Here is a 4,290-nt window from a genome sequence, read left to right as displayed (position 1 = left end):
GTCTGAACTGAAAAACACTCTCCTGAATATTCCAAACTGGGACTCCCTCTTCCCCACCATCAGCTGTCCTCTGTTAAGTGGGTGAAAAGTTCCCGAATCTACAATGGGTGAAAAGGGCTGGATGTGGACCATTTTGAATTTAGTCCTAGTAAGTATCTTCCACGCAAAAATATAAAATGGTAGTTCACGTGCTGTGTAATTGTTTGTGTATGCACGGAATGGAGTCAGTGACAGGCTCGACATTTGACGTGTACCTGAGTAGCTACCGATCACCGATATATGTGCAGCAGATGTAAGTGTGAGATATGGGACTGTCTGGTACTGATTACTGCGACAGACATGAAGAGCATCTATGAAATCATAGGTTACAGAAACACAGACGTAGGCAGCATACAACACAAAAAGTTAGTTAGTGGTAGCACGAGTGGGAAGAACCTACCAAAGGAAAGGAAGAGACTAGGTTGGTCTTTAACGGCCTGTCGACTTCGGGATCGTTATAGACGGATCACAAACATTGATTAAGGAAGGATATGGATGAAAATCAGGCAGTCTCTTTCATAGGAACCATTTTCACATTTGCCTTGAGCGACGTAGGGAAATCATGGGAAACCTAAATCAGGATGGCCGTACGTGGTTTACTGTCGTCCTCCGGAGTGAGAGTCTAGTGTGCCAACCACTGCAGTATCTCGTGTGGTAACTTACCAGTGCTATAAAAGTTCATGACATATTACGGCATATCAAAAAAGGATTAAAACTGAAACACTTTCAACAAAGTCAGAGCACGGTGGTCCTACATCTCGTTTATGATCGTGGTCGCTACCAGCAGTGGAATGGTGTACTGATCTTTGTACGTAAGGGCAGCGTCTTGGGCGATTGACTCGTCATCGCCCAGCCCAAACTGCTGAGGACAGAAACTTGAAATTTGGAGAAATGATGATCTTTCATTGTAGATATCGTTTAGGGAAAGACCGTTCGAAACACCACTCCTAAAAGGGTGAGATGAAGGGGATGACAGGCTGCTTGAAAACATGTCACGGTTAAGACAATTTTGACGCTAGAACAACGAAAATCTGTTTGTGTTCTTTTTTGTCTGACAGAGAAATCACACACTTCAGCACATGTAAATCCAGCCTGTAAGGGGCAAACTAGTGGGTGAAAGTTTTCTTGAAAATAAATCGTTCTTAAGGACTACTTAAGTATTTTTAAAGGTATATTTATGAAAACTAGTATTTCACTTTAGCGTTGGAAATTTAAGATGTATGCATTTCATTGTTTTCGGAAACTCGAGACCATAAAGGAGTGAAATACGAAGTAAAAAGTTTTATGAAATTATTTCATTATGAAAGGCAACGGCCTTGCCGCGGTGGATACACCGGTTCCCGTGAGACCACTGAAGTTAAGCGCTGTCGGGTGTGGTCGGCACTTGGATGGGTGACCACCTAGGGGCCTTGCGCTGTTGCCAGTTTTCGTGGTGCACTCGGCCTCGTGATGCCAATTGAGGAGCTACTCGACCGAATAGTAGCGGCTTCTGTCAAGAATACCATCATAACGACCAGGAGAGTGGTGTGCTGACCCCACGCCCCTCCTGTCCGCATCCACCGCTGAGGATGACGCGGCGGTCGGATGGTCCCAATAGGCCACTCGTGGCCTGAAGACGGAGTGCTTTTTCATTATGAAAGCATTTCCAATGCTAAATCTATGGACCTTTGGCTTCTTTGTCATAAATTAAAAAATACATATTTAATAGTTTTTGTAAATTCGACACCTAAGGGGGTGAAATAGGGGATCAAAATTTTTAAGTAAATGTTTCGTTACATTAAAATAATTTTAAAACAGAATCTGTGAAAACAGGTATGTATTATGAGATGAAGCTTTCTATGGAAATGTCACCACAAGATCACAAGAAACATACTTAAAAAAAACCGTAGTCTACAGCTACCAAAATCAGATTTTGATTAGAAATACAGTCGGAAAACACCATGCTTCTCTGTACTTAATCAGCGTGAAAATCTTAGAAGTGGTTGCAGTTTGTGAAAAATGTAAAAACAAAAAAGTCTGTGTGAGTGAAGCAACGGGGACTAAGCTAACAGAATGCAGCCTGAAAAATTACTGCAGTTCATCATAAGTGTCTGTTGAAGTTAGTTTGTTCCTGTTCAGTTTGCAGCATTTATTTAATGTTAATGCTGTCTTTAATACAAATTTTTAAGTCCATTAATTATTTATATAACTGTAATGTAAAATTTCCTTCCATAATGGATTAACAATATTTAAGGTTTTATTTCTTTATTATTCAAAACAGAAATTTCTAAACAGTGCCCTCAAATGAGGATGCTAGGTCTAGTTATTCAAAATTTCATGGTTCGTTAAATCATATAGATAGACAGGGAAAGGGACTTATATGAAATCTTCAAGGGTTGTCAGCAGAGTAACGTCGTCGTCTCGTAGCAAAGTTTGGATGGAATGCATCTCCATCACCTTCAGTGTCGGGATATCGTCGGTCGCGGGCTGATATCTCTCTTCACTCACTCTCATCTAATACTTTGCCCTCTTTGTGGAAGTGTGTGGGGGAGTTTGTAGCCTTTCGGCTTTTACTCCTCTGTGTACTAGTGTGTGATTTTATCTGTGGTTGTTTGGTGTCTGTGAAATGTGATGAATGTTCTGTATGTGTCTGGTACTTGCCTGAGGTTGGTGAGATGTTTGGTAGTATGTGGGAGGCAGCAGGATTAGGAATTGGATATTGGGATTTTCTCTTCGACTTAATCGTCGAAGATCGTCATTGGGCGTTTGTGCTAATCGTGGGACAAGTCATATCGACCTAGGGAGTGGATGAGGACGTTTCCTGATCTGGAAGAGCCTTCATAGAAGGCCCTTGCCAGATCTCGGAAACTCTCTCTCAGGAGTGGGATTTCAGCTGCGGCGTGTAGATCATAGGTAGGGAATCGGAGAGGGAGATGCAGTGCCCTCCTTAGGGCCCCATTCTGCAGCCTCTGGAGTTTATCCAGGGGCTGCTTCGCCGCGTATCCCCAGTAAGGGTATGCATATTCCATTACTGGCTGGATCAGGGCCAAATAAACGTTCACTCCTACAGAGCAGGGAAGGGAGCTGGTTGAACGCCAAGGTTCTTGGCGGTTCTGCGCCAGGGGAGTTGGGTTCCGTTTAGGTGAAGGTGGAGGAGGAGGACGGGAGGGTGGCGGCGGCGAGGAGGTTTGTGCTTACGAGCCTTCGGGTAATCAGCATAGCCTGCGTCTTTTCAGAGTTGATGGTGATGCGCCAGCGACGGGCCCAAGTTTCTGTGTCATCTAAAACCCTTTGTAACCTATGGATGACCAGGTCCCTGTTTGCATTTCTCATTTAGAAGGCTGTGTCGTCTGCGTACTGTGCGGTGTACACCAGGGAGGCCGTTGGTGTGTCTGCAGTGTACAGACTGTACAAAATGGGCACCAGGACCGATCCCTCTGACACCCCAGCGCGGATACGCCTTTTGGTGGAGGTGGCAGTTTCTACCTTGACAGAGAAGGTTGTGTTCGTGAGATAGCTTTGGATTAATTTGACTATGCTCCCAGGGAACCCTTGTATGTATAACTTGTATAGTAGCCTTTATGCCACACCGAGTCGAAGGCTTTGGCTACAGCAAGTAGCACTCTTCCGCAGTAGCCTCTGTGGTTGTAGCCGTCTGTGGCTGTTTCAACCACTCTCATGATTTTTTGTGGGGCAGAAGGATTCTGGCGGAATCCGAATTGGAAAGCAGGCAGAAGTTGCTCTCTGGTAACGTTTTCCTGTATGGGCATTAGCAGGAGGCGCTCATAGATCTTGCAAGAGGCTAATCGGCCTGTAGAGTTGCGGGAATAGAGGGTCTTTCCCTGGTTTGTGTATCGCGACCACTTCCGCATGTTTCCAGCAAGCTGGGAACTCACGGGAACGAGTCATGTCGTTGAAGACGCTCTCGAGGCGTGTGATCGCCGAAGGTGGGAGGCTTTTGACTAACTGATTGGTGACACTGTCATGTCCAGGCACCTTTCTTGGAGGGGAGGGACCTAATTACTTTTGCCACGTCTTCGGGGCGAAAAATGTGGGTTCATCTTCTGGGTCCTCCTCAGCATTGAGGCAGACAGACAGCTGACGATGGACCAGTACTTCATGCTCTTCATCCTAGGGTTCTGCCGCTTGAAACTGTTTCTCGAAGGAGTCGGCGAGGGCGTTAACCTTTTCAGCATGGCTGTAGGCCAGACCCCACTCGCCATGGTGTGGGGGCATCCTAGAGCGTCTTTTTGTGAACTGTTTGGTTGCTTG

General features: G+C 45.4%; 1 pseudogene; it reads left to right on the top strand.

The window, feature by feature from the left end:
• Positions 1–1,345: 1,345 nt before the first annotated feature.
• On the top strand, positions 1,346–1,462 carry LOC124567779 (annotated as a pseudogene).
• The last annotated feature ends 2,828 nt before the right edge of the window (positions 1,463–4,290 follow it).

This window comes from Schistocerca americana, unplaced genomic scaffold (genome assembly GCF_021461395.2).
Source record: "Schistocerca americana isolate TAMUIC-IGC-003095 unplaced genomic scaffold, iqSchAmer2.1 HiC_scaffold_14, whole genome shotgun sequence".
NCBI lineage: Eukaryota > Metazoa > Arthropoda > Insecta > Orthoptera > Acrididae > Schistocerca > Schistocerca americana.
The sequence above is the reverse complement of the archived record's forward strand: the minus strand, read 5'-3'. Positions and strand labels throughout refer to the sequence as shown.